At 40.3% G+C, this 16850-nt stretch overlaps 1 protein-coding gene across 2 annotated transcripts in view; it reads left to right on the forward strand.

Moving 5' to 3' along the window:
• The window catches only part of SGCG (sarcoglycan gamma), a 133608-nt gene that overhangs the window by 22256 nt on the left and 94502 nt on the right, over positions 1-16850 (forward strand). The window contains exon 1 of one of the 2 annotated variants that reach the window (XM_047722915.1): positions 3459-3605. The exons of the other annotated variant lie outside the window; for it this stretch is intronic. The gene's annotated coding sequence lies outside the window, so the exon portion shown is untranslated. Of the gene's footprint in view, positions 1-3458; positions 3606-16850 lie in introns of those variants that run through there. 2 annotated transcript variants of the gene reach the window in all.

The following is a 16850-nucleotide window of genomic DNA, read 5'->3' on the forward strand; positions in this document are numbered from 1 at the left end:
AGCCAGACACCCAATGGCATGTAGTTTCTTACAGAACCTAAAGGATGGGGCAAAGAGAGACAGACTCGGCCCAGTCATAAAGGTGTGTGTGCCCTGTCAAGAACGTGGTCCCCATCCTGAAGGCTTGCTACAGCTCTTGAAGCTAGGGAGTGATGTGGAGAGAAGGAAATGTTTTCAGCATTTCTCTGGCAATCCCAGGAGTCTAAAATGGACTGTGGCAGAACCTGGAACCAGGCCAGCAGGTACTGAGCACCAGGAGACACCTGCTGGTGAGCGCCCCAGTCAGATGGGAGGTGGAGAGAAGGGAGCAGGCAGAGCAGGAGATACTGCGGCTTAGTGACTGGCAGGCTGGTTAGTGAGGGAGGTTCCCAAATCAGCCATCAGTAACTTTGTGGAGGTTGGAGTCATAAACTGAGAAAGGAAGGATGAACAAAAAAGCAGGTTTGGGAGATGATGTGTTTGGTTTGGGAGGAAAGTGTGAGGTGGTTTGGGGGGATTTTGTCATAGGAGCTCACCTCTACAGTTAGTATCCAAAAATCACAGGAACTACTAAAAATAGGACCACTGTATATTGATCAACTTCAGCTGGCTCCAAACATTGTCTGTTATATTTCACTAGTAAATTTACTCCCCAGCTCTTCATGGCTTCTCTCTTCTTGTCAAACTTTCAACAGTCTCATCCCCCATCATCCCCTGTATCCTCCCTCCGCAGGCAAACTTACCTCCTTCTTCATATCAAAAACACAAATAATTAGTTCAAAATGAACCATATATCTACCAGAAATTCCTTGTTTTCACCGGATCTAAAAGTGGCCTCCCCAACCCAATATCTTAAGCAGCAGGACTGTCTGCCCCCAGGCAGAAGTGAGGTAGGAGGTCAGGATTGCTAACTGACTATAGGGGGACGGATACGGGTGAATCCCAGAAGGATCCTATCTATATCTATATCCTAACTATATCTATAGTTAAGTAAGATCACCCTTAACATAAGAGCTTAAGGACTTTCTTCTCTTTATTTATTTATTTATTTATTTTCTTTTATTTGTAATTTATTTTCACTTTTTAAAAAAATTTTATTGTATTTTTCAGTGTTCCAAGATTCATTGTTTTTGCACCATACCCAATGCTCCATGCAATACGTGCCCTCCATAATACCCACCACCAGGCTCACCCAATCCCCCACACCCCCCCCCAAAAATACTGTTTCTCAGAGTCCACAGTCTCTCATGGTTCGTCTCCCCCTCCGATTTCCCCCAACTCACTTCTCCCCTCCTTCACCCGATGTCCTCCATGTTATTCCTTATGCTCCACAAGTAAGTGAAACCATACGATAATTGACTCTCTCTCTTTGACTTATTTAAATTGAAGTACATTTGACACACAATGTTACACTAGTTTTAGATGTACAACATAGTGACTCAACAGTTGTATTCATTACACAGTGTTCACCAGAGAGAAGTGTAGTCAGTATCTGTCACTATACCATTATCACAATAGTACTGACTATATTCCCTACACTGTACTTTTCATCTCCATGATTTATTTAGGCCTGGAAGTTTGTACTTCTTAATCCCCTGTGCCTATTTCACCCATCCCCCCTCTCCTTCCCTCTGGCGACCACCAGTTTGTTCTCTGTAGGAATGATTTCTGTTTCTGTTTGCTTGCCAGGCCCAAACCAGCTCTGTAACCTTGAAGGGACTCTTTTACATCCAGTGAACTGTTTGACTAGGTTGTTTCCTTTAAGGTCTCTTATAGCTTTAAAATGTTATGATTCCACTAAAAACATACACACTTAGAGATGTATAGTGAGTTATAAGCTGAAAACTAGCCTTACATTAAAAACTTTGAAGATCTTATTTTAGTAATTTCAACTATTCTGTAAAATGAAAGATGTTTTTCTTTAAACCCTCCTCCTGAAGTACTGAAAAGTTGGTAGTATTAGATGAATCTGTAGATATGAATGGAGATCAAATCCATAACTTGACTAACATTTTCACAAAGCAGTGCACAAAACATTGAAAAGTTCATCGCTATAAAACCAATTTACTGATTGATGAAAAGGTCCCTCAACATGTAACCTTTAAATGTGTGACATTTCAACCAGAATATTAGGTTAGGAGTTTCAAATTTTGACTTTTTAGACACATACTGATACATCTCATATCCTCACTGGTAAGTATTATATATATATACATATGAGATAGTTGGGCTGTAATTTTATGTCTAACTAAATTGCTGTGTCAGGGAAAATAGTAACGTTCAGAGACTTCATGAAAGATTTTAAGTCTTATAAGTAAGTGTGTGATTAGTTGAAGCTGTATCAGCTCTTGGTGTAAGGCTGCAGCTGTTGGCATGAGAAGTGTCGAATGTCCGGAGAAGTTAGAGTTCTGAATAAACAGAATAAGAGAGAAGGTCTCCTGAGAAGAAAAGGAAATATTAAGCATATGGATTATCATTGCGCTGCTTCTCCTCTTCCAGGTTTACTGCTAAAATACAAATTTCAAATATATAATTTAATCTTTGTTAATTCATCCTGCTCACCAGGCTATATAAAAGTAAGGCAAAATAAAAGATTATTAAAAAAGCTTGATATTTTCTTTACATCTTATGACAATGAATGATCTACTCTTCTTTTTAAATAAAGATAAAAACGTCAAGATTGCCTTGTTACATTCACATCCTTTGTTAAACGTAATGTAAATTTAGTTTACTGGAAAAGAACTGTCGTAATTTTAACAGGCAGAATTTATTTGCCTTCTCTTTATTAGGATGAGCATTCCCCAAGGTTTCCTTCTCAAATATTTTAAGTTTTTCTCTTAGAAAGAGGCTTAGGGACACCTGGGTGGCTCAGCTGGTTAACCAACTGTCTTTGGCTCAGGTCATGATCAAAGGATCCTGGGATCAAGTCCTGCATCAGGCTCCTACTCAGTGGGAAGCCTGCTTCTCCTTCTCCCTCTGTCTGCCACTCCCCTGCTTGTGCTGTCTCTCTCTCTGACAAATAGATAAATAAAATTTAAAAAAAAAAAGAGGCTTAAAGAAAGCGATTTTTAAGGAGTAACCATTAATATGATAATGTGCATTTCACTTGAGTGACAATAGTATACACTTAATACTAATAAAGTTATTAACTTCTAAATGTTGCATGTTAATTTGAAATGATTTCCAAAAGATTTTGTCAACATTAAATTCTGCTGTAAACTAGTCTGGTTTTTCTATTCATTTAAGGTAAAGTTTATTTTAGAAAGTTATAATTACATAAGACTGTCATGATTCAGGGTTTAAATGTTGGTTTTGTAAGATTTTTTTTTTTTTTTTTTTGGCCCACTTAGAGCCGTGTCCTGGAATTGGTGCCCAAACAATTTTAAGTGTGGTATGAGCTGTTTATGTCACTGAGTAAAATTAGATACGCCTGTTGCTGATACGAGGGGATGAAACATGAGACAAGGCCAAACACGTGAGAGCCTTTTCTTCCAGGCACAGTCAGTGAATTCTGAAGCCCCAAATCCTTCACTCATTCTGCAAGTAAGGGGAAAGTTTGAAACATTGTCTCTGATAGAGCCCGAGGACTGTAGTACTTCCCCAGTGGGCTTTTTAATACATCTAAGGTAAGTCATCAGTTTTAACTTGGATTTTAGATAATTCAACTTGGATTTTATATTACAATGTACAACTTAAACCAAATAGGTACAAGATTTCTTGGTGTTTTTCTCTTCCTAGGTGGCATAATAGTTAAACCTGTTTGAAATGTTGAATACATTTCTTTCAAAATGATTATATATAAATATCAATAAAATTTAGTGTAACTTATCATTTCCACTCTTTTACTCTACTAACATGCTATGATTTGTATTTCTCATGTTTTTATTTTGTAGAATTCCATGATAGCATTTCTCTGTTATGGGACATTTAATTGTACACTGTAGTTAATCTAGATAAAATATAATCTTTAAGATTACCTGTTTCTAATTCTGCTCTTAAACTTTTATGGTGGAACTACATTTGCTTTACATTTTATTCATAGTTCTGTTACAGTCATTAAACAGTAGATTGAAATTAATGAGAGCAAGAGTCCCAGACTTTTGATAAATTGGGAATAAGCAAAAAAAACAAAAAACAAAAAACAAATTACCAACTTTGGATTCCCAACTACTTTTGGAATAAAAAAAAGGAAAGAATAGTTCTCTCCTAAAATCTGGAAAACAAAGCATTGCTCAAAATCCGTATCAAAAAGTCAATATAGAGTAAAAGGTAAACGTGCCAACACTTAGGCCTGCTAAGTTTTCAGCTCTTTCTTTGTGTTTCCTAATATGGAGCAGTTGGAAAACAAGTTTAAAGGGAGGCACAGAAAAAGATAATAAAGGAAAATAGAACTCAACTGGCTAGAAGATTTGCCAGCAGGATGGAGCAACTCACTAGAACAAAATGTACTATTTAGTTTTTACTTATTTTCTTGGAAACATTTTGTAGGAGTAAGTACAAAGAAGCACACTCAAGAGTTTCAAGACTAATAGTTCAAGTTGGTGTTAGTTTTATAGGTTCTAGAATTTATCTAAGGTTTTCTTTCAAAGCCAAATGAAAAGTAGTATTTCAGCATATTTAAATGTCAAATTCCAAAGACTGACAAATCCAAGTTTCCAAAAGAGGCTGGCTAAGCTTGCAGTTGTAGGTGCCAAGGGCAGGCCACCCCAAAATGTAAGAGTCACTTAAGAAATAGCCAGCGAAAAAACAATCTGACCACCCCCCTCTCCACCCCGTGTTTGTCTCCTGAAAGCCAGAAGTAAACCTCCCATATGAAAGGTGCCCTTCTTGTAGAGGGAGATAAGGAGACTTCCTTATCACCAGAGGTAGGGCATTGAGAGCCAGGAAGTCTATATAAACAACCCTTGTTACTCTTTACTAATCTACTCTCCCAGCCCAAATTCTGTTTAGAATTCCTTACTAATGGCACCTCGCAAACTTAAGTTTTCTTTGTCCTGTCAATTCCTCATAGATTTATGGTCCCTTTCTCTAAAAAGTATAAAAACTGCCTGCCTGAGTTGTTTATTTTTCTTAAAAAAGATTTTATTTATTCATTGACAGAAAGAGTGAGCGCGGGCACAAGCAGTGGGAGCAGCAGGCAGAGGGAGAGGGAGAAGCACGCTCCTCCTCGCTGAGCAGTGAGCTCAATGCCATGCTTGATCCTAGGACCCTGGGATCATGACCTGAGCCAAAGGCAGCTCCGTAACTGACTGAGCCACCCAGGTACCCTGGGTTGTTCCTTTAGGTCTCCACCTCATTATTGGGCCTGTATGAGCATATAGTAAACCTTGGGCTTTGTTTTGTTTTCTGTTGATATGTCTCATGTGAATTTAATTCTTAAACCACCTGAAGACCTTAAAGGGTAGAAGGAAAAATCTTTCCTCCCCTACAGAGTTAAAATAACAAAACTAAAATGGCCAAATATTTCCTTTAAAATACACACTTTCTAGTCATTGTATTGTTGTTGACTATGAAAATTAAATAGTAATTGTAAATTATGAAAGGGTGACCATTTAATTTTGCATATTGTGTAGGACCTGTGGTTTCCCCTTTACTCCCTCTTCTGCTTGGTTTCTCACAGACCCTTGCTGCTTCTCAAATGAGCCCAGCCCGGCTAAGGGCTAAGCCCACCATTGATATGGTTTCCTCATGGGAGGGAAGTATGACAATCCAAGTATGATTTTGCTACTTGCCTAGTCTTCAGAACCTGCCTCTATCCCTCTCTCCTTCCCTCCCCACCCACAAACAGCATCCACATAGCTTCTCTGGACCTACTTCGAGGCCAGATTATTTCCATGCTGTCCCCATGAGTGTTGTGGTTTTCCTCATCCACTGGACTTGCCATTTCAGATTTATTTTATTTTATTTTATTTATTTATTTGTCAGAGAAAGAGAGCAAGAGTGAGCACAGGCAGATAGAGTGGCAGGCAGAGGCAGAGGGAGAAGCAGGCTCCCTGCTGAGCAAGGAGCCCGATGTGGGACTTGATCCCAGGACACGGGGATCATGACCTGAGCCGAAGGCAGCCGCTTAATCAACTGAGCCACCCAGGCATCCCTGGACTTACCATTTGAGACTGCAACTTCATTTTCAATTTTATATCTGATTATGACCTAGCAAAATTTATGGGAAAATTTATATGGGAGTATTTAGTAATTTGTGGATTTCCAAAAGTTTCAAGACTTCTTTCAAAATCCCTCAAACTATTGGAAGTCTGCTTGACGTGGGTATGACTAGTATGTCGTGTGCCACTGATGAAAAAGGAGCTGGGGTTGGCAAGAGGGTTTGCTTATGCCCAATGGATATGTGCTTCATCCTAAAGCCCTGGGGTGCTATTTGAGCATTTACAACAGAAAAGCAGGAGGGACAGATTTATTCTTTGGGATGCTCACTCTGGTTGCCACGGAGAATGGATTGGGGGCGTAAGGGAGGGAGGGGGTATGGGGGGAGGAGTCATGGAAAGTCCAGAGACCACTTCTGGGGAGGACTAAGGAATGAAGAGAGAAGCAGCAGGAAGAAGCCATTGCCGTGGAGATGGATACCTTGAAACCTAGCCTCACCTTTGTGACTATTTGAACTCTCTTTTGCACATTCTCAATTAGTTTTACTTGTGAAATAACCCTGAAAAGCATACTATCAATGATGAGGCAGTGATTACAAGTTCAGCCTGTGGAGTTAGAGTGCCACTTTCTAGCTGTATGACCTTGTTGGTGTGAATTGCTTAATTACCTGCAGCCTCAGTTTCCTCATTTGTAAAAACAAGAATAATCAGTTTCTACCTCCTGATATAATGAATATCAAATTCAGATCATACAAAACATGTAGAAAGTGTCGGACTTCTTGGTAAACAGTAGCTCTTCTCACTCTCCTCCTACCCCCATGCCTCCTCGCTGTCACCACCAATAATGAGGAAACACATAGTCTCTTATTCTGACCCCCACTGACAGGGAGGTCAGGGAAGAACCTCAGAATGGCATCAGGATTTCTAACCTGCTTCTCCTGGACCCCCAGCAAGGCACCACGAGCCCTCTATAGAAGATAATAGACTGAGGCTCTTACTCCAATAGGGAATGTTCTCCTCATCCAGTCAGGGCTCCTTAGAAGGAAATGCACCTTCCAGAAAAAAACAAAAAACAGTTGGGACGCCTGGGTGGCTCAGTTGGTTAAGCAGCTGCCTTCGGCTCAGGTCATGATCCCGGCGTCCTGGGATCGAGTCCCACATCGGGCTCCTTGCTTGGCAGGGAGCCTGCTTCTCCCTCTGCCTCTGTCTGCCTGTGCTCACTCTCGCTTCTCTCTCTATGACAAATAAATAAAAATAAATAAATAAATAAAATCTTTAAAAAACAAAAAACAGAAAACCCTCCCTGATACTCTCACTAATTTACTAGAAATCTGTGGTACCTTTAGTAGTTCTGAAGGAAAAAAAAAAAAAAAAACCTCAGCTGACTGGGTTTCCTGTGAACATTTTCCTTTCAGAAAACATTTTAGATCTTAATGAAAATTATTTATAAAATATTCTAAAATTTTGATCTTAGTAAAACATAGAAGTATGCTGTCCCTGTACTGACCCACATTTGAATATCACTTTAAATCCTCATGTTTCAATCCTGAAGAAACGGTGTCTACAAAGATAGAAGTGAATCATGACCTTGAAGTTCTCTGAAACTTCTTAATAAACTGTCAAAGCAATCAGAAAATTGCATATACACCACATTTGATAAGAACCTTAATTAGGTCTACCTCAAGAATTCCTTTTTGTCCTAAACCTTTCATATGGAGACTTGTAACTAAAAAGAATCTCCTCTTGGTTGATACATTTAAATAACTTTCTTTTCTTAAAATTTGTCCTTAATTTTGTGTGGATATTTCTCAGAGTTAACATTTAGCCAAATGCTATTTTTAGGGGCTAGGCAAGCTGAGGTTTTGAGGGGAGGGGGTTATAGAGCTGCTTTGTCTGAAATTTTCAGTTCAGTTATAAAACTCCAAAGACTAATGGCATAATGACCGGTTCTTTTATTCTGTTTGGCCAAATGCAGCTTCCATATGTAACTTTAAGAATATTCTGAATTCTAACTTCCTTTGTAAATAATGTCAAACTTAAAGAGTTATGTCTATACTAGGATGGACTGAGGTCCCCTCTCCCCCTCACAGGGCTGGCACAGGAACAGGCTACTAAATAACTAGGAAGCGTTTGCATATTTATCTGGGGCATTGCCAACATCCCAACCCACATCTTTATGTCCATCTTCTTCTACCACCCTAATCAGCTGCTCTCATTGCCTGACATATGCCTCTCAGAGAACATTCCCTTAATAAGTTAGTTGTATGAGCATCTTCACCTCAGGTTCTACTCAGGGAACCTGACTTCAGGTGGAGGAAGTTGAGCAATGTTCTACTGAGAACTCTGTCGGCGTAGGCATGCTGTAGATACAACTGCTCACCTGTTAAAATCCCGATCTTTCCAGGAGCAGTTGTTTAGATAGGCTTCCCAGGAAACACTCTGTGCTGGAGATTTGCATGCCATTTCATGAGAGAACATCTTTAGTAAAAACACCTGTAGGCAACTGAAGGCAGCCCAAATTGGGCAGGACAATTGAATGGAATGGCAAGGTAGTTGTGACACAACTGGGATGGCCCTCAGAGTTGTCCTGGAATTGAGGAAGGTGCCTGGGCCTTTTGCATCTCTGCTGTGATCAAACAGTGGATGTGGAACACACTGTAGGTGGGATGGTGGGGCAGCTCTGTGCCATCAAGAGTAAGTCTCATCATCAGTTGTCACTCCTGACAACTGAAGGAATGAGGGCCTTGGTTCTGGAGTGACCAGGGTGTCACACCACTGTTGTTCACCCTGGTACCATTTAGATTACTTCATGTAATTCAGGACTAGCCCACTCTCCACCCAAGATTCTAATCAGTTTCTTGCCCTGAGGAAATCACTGAAGAAACATCAGTAGGTGAACCACAGGCTCTGTGGCTGCAGTTGGTCTCTGGATGGCAACTGATACTCACCGTCTCTCCTCCTGCCCTCACCCCAACCACCCATTCATTCCCACCTAATACCTTTGTGGGTCTACATAGCCAATCTGCTGTGATGAGCCTGATATTCAGCTCTGAAGTGTCTGAACCATTGGTCATCATGCCCTGATTTATCAGCCTTTGTCTGAGCACTTGTCTGTTTACTGTCAAAATGGTCAAGGAATACCAAGAAATCCTCTGTCCTTCACAGACATTCTTCCCAGCCAGGAATGCTGCATCCTTTCCTTCTAACTGCTGTCTTGATATGAGGACCTGAAGTGAATGGATGGTAGCTTGAAGATTAATTGGACTCACATTGTCCTGGTAGGGAGTATTTTCCACTGGGAACAGACTTCTAGATCCACAGAGCCCACAGTTGTGGAGATGGGAGGCACCCCATCTGGGGTGACCACCTGGGTCACTAAAAGTGATGGTAAGAATGACCACTCTGACTCTCACCCTTGAGGATGCAGTACCACAGTGGTTGCTGATAGGGAATATACAGACAGCATCCTGAGGCATTGCCCACCCTCACAAGGAATCTCGGAGCTACAGCCTTCAACAACAACCTCCAAATGCTGTCCTATCCCCTTCTCAAGCCAGCAGCTTGTAGCTTCTTGTTTATATAATCAGTGATGAGAACAGTAGACCCATGACCAAGTGCCACAGTGCCTTTGTTGTGAAGTGGATCATTTGATTTGTTGAAATGTCATGGAGAATCCCATATCAATGGATCCAACATTTGTAAGTCCTCAGATAGTGATGCTTGCCACAGCCATGCAGGCAAAAAAAGAAAAGCCCATACCCAGACTAGGAATCAGTTTTAGTCAAAATAATATAATTGTCTGCCAACGGATGGTGCTATATCAAGATTCAGTGTTGGTGTCTGTTGTTTGGCAGTTTAGACACTCAATAGTGGCAGTAGCTAGATCAGCCTTGCTGAGGGGCAGCTTTTGTTGGGCCCATGGGCCCATGCTTGGCCTCTGTCCCTACCACTACGGCCATCTAGGGGGAGAGGGGTGTCGGCTGGTGGAGTCATTCTGGTTATTTGGTGCCTTTTGCACATCTCTGGAAGATGTTAATATATGAAACAAAAGTCTTTGCTCTTTGTACCCTGGAGTTCCACCCACAAACTCTTTTCCAGATCTCATTGTCTTCCCTTTTCCAGACCTCCCCTTCTATGTCCTGATGAACTAACCAAGCCATTCACTCCCATCAGTGAGACTGTATATATTCCAACCTCAGCTGATTTGTGTTTCCACAAAAAGTGGTTGACCAGGCACACTACCTGAAGCTTTGTGCTTTGGGAAGATTTCCTCTTGGCGCCTTGACTGGGCTGTGGTCCACAGCAGGCCTTTCATGGCTTGCACTAATACATTGAGCCAACCCACCCCAAAACCAAGTTTGGCCTTTTTCCTCCTCTGTAGGCTGGTCATAAGGGACACCCCTCAATGGCCAGAGGACTGGGATGGGGGAGAGGTGGTGGGTGACATAGAGCAATGAGTCACTTGTGTAAGTAGCCTACTTGTGCCCTCTGCCTGGCCCTAACTTTCTAGGAGAAAGTTCTAACTTTCAGGAGATTGCTCCTGGCTCCTGACCTTGTTATGTTTGGTGTCAGTCTAAGAAACTCAGGTCATGATGGGAAATGCTGGCCACATAGCTGCTTGGTGTCTTGTGGTCAGATGCCTTATCTGCACAAAGGCCCAGGAGTATTTAGAGAAATGTTTTTCAAATGGCATGTAATTCTCTGCCACAAATGGCATGGCCTTATTCCAAAATGCTAGAGGTCTATATTGTAAGAATAGAAAAGGCTTACCCTTTCCTCATTGTGTGGTAGCCCAATTACATGGCCTTGGGCCTGTTGGAGCAGGGCCGGCTGAGTCCTTGCTCTGTACTCTTGTTCTGGTGTTGCTGGCACCTCCTTCTGGGGACCAGACCTCTCTTCATTCAAGGGTTTCCAGGTTTGGAACCTGAGCAAAGAGTTGTGATTTTTATAGGGACCTGTGGCCTACAGCCTCCTGATCATCCATCCTTGATGTCTCTTCATTGCATAGATGGAGAGACCTCTCTTTGTGGTTGCCCATCTATCTTCATCCTCTTCAACTAGTTTGGCACATTTGGCTTTTGTCTTTCACTATTTAAGCCATCACTTTCTCCAAGCTTTTGAGGGCCAACCTAGCAGTGTATTAATGCCACCTTCCAACACGCCTGCCATTTGTTCTTAAGTTCTGTATCATTGGAGGATGCTCTAAAACCAAATGCTTTTCTTTGTCCACTTTGTATATTCCTTGATCCATCCCCTCAGGACTCAGTTCCAGATACACTGTCACCTGCTGACACCTGCTGGATAGGGCCTTCTGGCCCTTTGGAGGTAGTCCCTTTATTCCGTTATCAAGTCCTGCCTTTCCCTACCTGGTTATGTGAGTGATCTAACCCCAGCTATTGGTCAGCTGGCCAGGAGAGAACAGGTGAGGTGGAACGCTGTGACATCATCTTCAAATGGCAGGGAGGGATGGGCCTCTCTACAGACTCAGACATTCCAGGGACATCTGGAGTTTCCAGTGCATCTGAGTACATTAGCTCAGATGTCTCATTCCAAGTCTCACGGCTCCACTCCCACCCTGTTGGGGTCCTGGTTCCAACAGAGCAGCCCTCCCTGGGTTGAGAATTCAGGCTTCTTTGGCGCTCCGCAACTCTTAACAAAGGCTAGATCCTCTACTCGCTCTACCCTTCAGTTACAGGGAGTGAGAGTCTCTTCATCAACTGCCAGGGAGGCCCTCTGATTTTTACAGTTACCAGAAATAGGGCCCTGGCTGCCAGTGATTGACAGGTGATCCAGCTCCAAAATACAACTTTAGATTTGCTTCCCTAGATTACGTCTGGCCTCCAACTCTGCTACCTGTGTTTTGTCAGGGACAGGGACATGGGACGGGACTAGGGAAGGACAGGAGACTTAGATTTGCATAGAGGAAGCTCATTAGGCAATGTTTTTAGGAAGAACAGCTCTGCAGGAGTGGAGGAAGGAGTAAGGGGCAGAGGAAGAAGCTCCATTGTGATATAGTGCAAACAGAAGCCTCTGTGATCCTGGGGATCCAGGGCTGGCTAGGGAGAGACAAGGGGTGGGGGGTGTTCTCTGGAGTCAGACTGACCCTTCAGAGAAGATGCGAATGAAGGCAAGGGCCAAGCCCTCATGCTGCCAGACTGAGCAGTCCTTAGCTGCCCTGGGAGGGCCATCACTTCAGACCAGTCCTCCCTCTCCAGCCAAAGACAGTTCTAGGGCAGGGACTCAGGTGTGCATTATGAGCAGGAAGCGGTCCTGCTAGCCAGGAGAATGAATCTCTTGGTGACGAGGGGAGGTCTGCAAGGCGCACTCCAACATCTGCCAGAGTAATCTTCAGGTTTTCTGTTTTTATGTTTATTGGCTTGGACACAAATTTTTAGAAAATAATTTTCTTTCTTTACTTGTTTTATAGGTATAACCAAAGTATAATCCAGTAGAACAATTTAAAACTAGCATTAAATGGAGAATTGATCTTTGCATTATATTCATCCATTTGGTCATCATATATTGACAGTGTTCTAGGCAGTGAGACTGGCCAAGAACTCACAGGGGGAAAAAAAACCCTCCCCCTGTGGATATGGGACAAATGATGTGGGAACATGGATGCAGTATTTTTGGGATGTTGAGTAAGATAGGAAACCAGAGACAGGAGAGAACACTTCACATTTCAGATGAATTTGTTTGGGTTCTTAAATATGGGAATAAGATAAAGCTACCACAGAACTGCCAGGATATTTCCACCTTAAATAGGGACTAATGTCGACTAATTATCACTTTACTCTCAATATAGACAAATTAGAGGTCATTATTATTTGGTGATTATTTTTGATTAAATCATATTATATTATCAAAACATTTTAAAGGAACAAAATCATAAATACTCCATGGAAAATACATAAATGAATCATTCATATAATAATTCTAATAAGTATTTGAATTTTGATTGATTCTATTAATAATATAGAGCTTTTCTGATATGATATGAGTTGTATCTATAATAATAGTTTCTAGAACCTCGTCAAGGTGTGGCACCATGACATTCTATAAATATATATTCTTCAAATTACTAGTATGATCTGACTTCAAAGTACAAAGACCATGAATTTTATACTTAGGATATAATAACAGCGAGTATAACACTGCGTGCTAATCATTATTCTAGGAACAGTGCATTTTCCCTTTGGAGCTATGATGGCAAATTTCAGGGAAATAAACACCTCCACATATATAAGATTTATGAATATATTTGGGGATATATCAGAGCAAATATTATGAGGTTAACTGGATTGATTGTGAATGTTAGGTGTCCAATGATATAAAAATGTTTTGTTTGGAATAATGATAGTAATCAGAGGCATAATAACTTTCATGAAACTTACAGTTCTCATGACATCAAATACATGTGATTCCCCAATAAGCCTTACATCCCACCTGTTGTGAGAAAGACACCAACAGGTACAGACATTAGGTGGTCCTTAAGAACTCTGGGAATCTCTATTTAAGAATTAGGGAACTTCAAAGAAAACTATTACTTTACCCATGATATTAGGAAAACATTTATAAGTTAGGACACCAATAAACAACAGCCCAGTGAAAACTTTGTGTTCAAAAAAAAAAAAAAACTTCTTGAAAAACTGCACAATTAAGCTGTTTGGTGATCCTTATATAGTCTACATGTTTGTGGGTAGTTTCTGAGTGATTTGACAAAACACAAACTCAACAGCAAGAACTTGGGGGAAGAAAAGATAACCATATACTGTTTCCTAAAAGACTACATATTGAATCAAAAAATAAATCCTAATGTTCACTTTCAACCATCAAAATCAAAGAAATATATATATTAAAGATAAGCCACAATCAAATAATAATCATGCCTTTCTCCCTCACTTTCATTCAGGAGTCTTAAATTGTAAGGAACTAAGAGTCTCTCAGTAAATCTTGTCCATGATTTCCCCAGAGCTTTAGTGGGATCACAGGTTGGAGCAGAATTTAGGGAAGGAATGCCAGTGTGAAGAAAAGAAGATAAAACAGCAAGGGGAACTCCAATCTCCAGCGAGCAAGTAAAGGGGTTAGAAAGAAATGTGGGTCTATGGGCTGTACCTCATAGACAGAACCAGATGCCAAAGCCCCACAGGCCTGTCAGAAAGCTCTTCAAACATATTCCACCAAAAGTCAGGATGTGTCCTGAGACTAAGGTGATCAGGAGTCTCTGCTGTGAGGAGAAGCTTCCGGGACCTGATGTGTTGACCAGTTGACAGAACTGATGATCACGAAGTTTTCGTCCTAGAACTAAGTAAGAAATATCTTTAGAACTCAGTTTGGTTTATATGAAAGCAAAGGAAAATACCTAAGCTTCAGTAGTTGAAAAGCAAAAGTAGAAGCCATACTCTTCAGCTACTATTCTTACTCCCAAATCCAACTCATTTATCTCATCAGGGTAGAACTTTATATGATCTTGACCCTTAAAATGAGCTGTTCAGACACAAAGAATGCTTATGATTAACATTCATGCTAGCAAATGGAGTCATACACAGGATCGCTGAGATGTGAAATGAGGGAAGTGTCAGCCTATGAGTTATGACATATGCATCAGTCATCTCATTATGCCAGTGAAAGGGTCTGGAAAATAATGTGTAAATCTATCATTTCCCCCTTTTGTTTGATATGTTCCAGTTCTTTTCCTATGTATTCATGAAGTTGGTATGATCTCAGTTAAAGAATGGGTAAGAGAGATAATAGGATGTCTGGATAAAGATGGAATGACTTACATTTGCAGTCATAATGCTGTTTCCTACACATGGAAATCTATTCCACGAATACATTACAGATGAGAATATATTTTATTTGGCCTGCCAGTAACAATTACATATAATCAAGTGCTTGCTCTGTTGCTGGTACTAGGTGCTGGATATATAACTGAACAAAGTATCCTTCTTGCCCTCTTGGAGATAAGAGTCTAAAGAGGAATAGATGATACAAAGTAAACAAATAAAGGTATCCTTATCCACCCTGAGAAATACTATGAAAGAAATAACCAGGACTCATTTGTAAATTAGGACAGGCAGAAGATACATGGGAAGGGAGGTGCTCATGAAAGACCATTTAAGTCAGGACAGAAGTGGCCGCCATGTGGTACAGACCAAATTTTCAGTCAGAAGGAACATGTACAAAGGCTATGAGATAGAAAGAGCTTATTCTCTTTGAGAGGTGGAAGGAAACCAGTGCTGAGAAGGGTGAAGTGGGATGCAATGGGACTGGGGAGGCCAGACACACCAGTGGAGTGGAGTATGAAATGCAGCCGGAGGCTACTGAGTGACCTTCAACAGGGAGAGGGGGTTCGCTTTTGGGCTTCCAGCAACTCCTCGGTATAGCATTTTGTTAACATTTCCTTAGCTCTCACTGCAGCTAACTACTAATTTGTCTCTCTCCACTTGATGTACATGCACTAAATCAGAGGTTAATGGTAGGTATGAACCATGCCAAGAAGCGGACCATATTTGGTACTGGATAACATCTGGTTCCAGTTAAGAAGCTAGGTCTTCATCATGAAGCTTGAGTGAGCGCACTTCTAATTGGAATGAATACTGTTCTTGCTCAATCACTATTCTGTGTCTGACCTCTGCCAACTTCAATTTCTGGATGTTAATATTACTTCTTAAGCAAATACTATATAATGACACTGTAAAAGTCTCTGACTTCTGAGTTTATTTAATAAAAACAAGGAGAACACACTGAGAAAAGTATGTTTGAATTGCTCACCTTTATAAACCTCCACTGTTTTAAAATAAGCTTACATCTGAACTATGAAACAAAATATGTTTAAAATCACAGTTTTATTTCCTAACATTTGTATGACTGTGGGTTTGAGGTTTTCTTTTTCCTTAGAGTCATTTGTTCATTTAAATACAAGTTTCTTCCCCATTTAGGTCTCTCAGCTACATAAGGGGCATTTATTCTCTTGGTTTGGTGTATTTTGTAAAGAATTTTTCTTAAATGGCAGAGTTTGCCATTTTATTTTAAAAGTCAATACTATTGTAAAGAAGAGAGAACATTCTGATCACCCTTCTTATGTGTGTGCATATGTGTATTTATAATATGGGAATATAGGTATAAAGAATTATAACTTTGGATGAAATTGATAATTATAACCCATGTACTTTGCTGTATTTGCTCCAGTGCTGAGCAGCTTGACTGAAAGATAAAGCAGATCTATTCTTTGAGTTATTTTTATCATCCTAAAGGTAGTCATAAAGTTAGGGTGAGTGTGATAAATTTATTACTAGCTTTAGTATTATCGAAAGAATAAATATATCAAAAGATTGATTTGTATAAATTATGTAAATCTGAAAAAATAGAGAAAAACATTTGGGAAATGCAATTTTCAATGAAAAAAGTGTAGGGGAAATTATTATTAACCATTTTAAAATTTTACTTTTTTCTATGCATTTACATTTTAATATGTATTTCAGTATTCTTTTTCATTTAATACTCTATCATTAACATTTCCCTTGGATATTGTTTCATGTCCAACAGTTAATTCTGTCATACTGTAAGAATCCAATGGATTCCTTCCTTTTCATCATTTATTGTCCAGTTTTTCACTATGATAGATTATGCTGTAATACATATCCTGAAACATCCATCTTCATTTTCATTCCTAATTATTTTTTTGGACTAAGTTTCCAGAATTAAAATTACTGTCTTTGTTTGAGGTCCTTGGTACATGGTGCCAAGTGCCTGTTCACTTTCAAGCTCACC

This window comes from Lutra lutra, chromosome 3 (genome assembly GCF_902655055.1).
Source record: "Lutra lutra chromosome 3, mLutLut1.2, whole genome shotgun sequence".
Classification (NCBI taxonomy): Eukaryota; Metazoa; Chordata; class Mammalia; order Carnivora; family Mustelidae; genus Lutra; species Lutra lutra.